This window comes from Mustela putorius, unplaced genomic scaffold, assembly GCF_011764305.1.
Source record: "Mustela putorius furo isolate JIRA1106 unplaced genomic scaffold, ASM1176430v1.1 tig00000831_pilon_pilon_pilon, whole genome shotgun sequence".
Classification (NCBI taxonomy): domain Eukaryota; kingdom Metazoa; phylum Chordata; class Mammalia; order Carnivora; family Mustelidae; genus Mustela; species Mustela putorius.
In genome coordinates, this window is record NW_025421490.1 from 1770943 (window position 1) to 1771755 (window position 813).

At 41.9% G+C, this 813-nt stretch overlaps 1 non-coding gene across 1 annotated transcript; it reads right to left on the reverse strand.

Annotated features, from left to right (window-relative positions):
• Window positions 1-392: 392 nt before the first annotated feature.
• Window positions 393-583, reverse strand: LOC123393379. The gene has a single exon (XR_006608149.1). It is a non-coding gene; the product is annotated as a U2 spliceosomal RNA (small nuclear RNA).
• Window positions 584-813: the final 230 nt, after the last annotated feature.

An 813-nucleotide genomic window follows, 5' to 3' on the forward strand; every position in this document is an offset into this window, starting at 1 on the left:
GACTTTTCTTGGGCTAGGCTTGAAGCTTCTACCACATCCTGTGGATTCCCCGTGAGTCAGGAAGTCCCACCCAGACTCAGTGGCAGGGAACTTGGGGGAGGAATCAAAACTAGTTGGTTCCATCTTTTTTTTTTTTTAAAGATTTTATTTATTTATTTGACAGAGAGAAATCACAAGTAGATGGAGAGGCAGGCAGAGACAGAGAGAGGGAAGCAGGCTCCTGACTGAGTAGAGAGCCCAATGTGGGACTCGATCCCAGGACCCTGAGATCATGACCTGAGCCGAAGGCAGCGACTTAACCCACTGAGCCACCCAGACGCCCCAGTTGGTTCCATATTTAAAACTGCCCCATTAACAAATTTTATTTTCGGTGTGAATTCGTTTTTGTTTTGTTTTGGTGCACCGTTCCTGGAAGTACTGCAATACCACGTCGATGCATGGAGTGGACGGAGCAAGCTCCTATTCCATCTCCCTGCTCCAAAAATCCATTTAATATATTGTCCTCGGATAGAGGACGTATCAGATATTAAACTGATAAGAACAGATACTACACTTGATCTTAGCCAAAAGGCCGAGAAGTGATGTGAATTCATTTATTTTTAATGCTTTTTTCATCCCAGTATCCAGTGTGTAAAATTCATCATCGTCGCACTAAGTTCTCTTCCTATAGCTATATTTGCTTATTTTTTGAAATGGAGGCATTGGTGTGTTGTAAGTGGTACCTTATACCCCCAGGGATATGAGAAAGGTGTAAGAGTTTTCTTCTGACATATCACTGATTTAGTTTTGGTAATAAAATAAAAATGTTGTTGT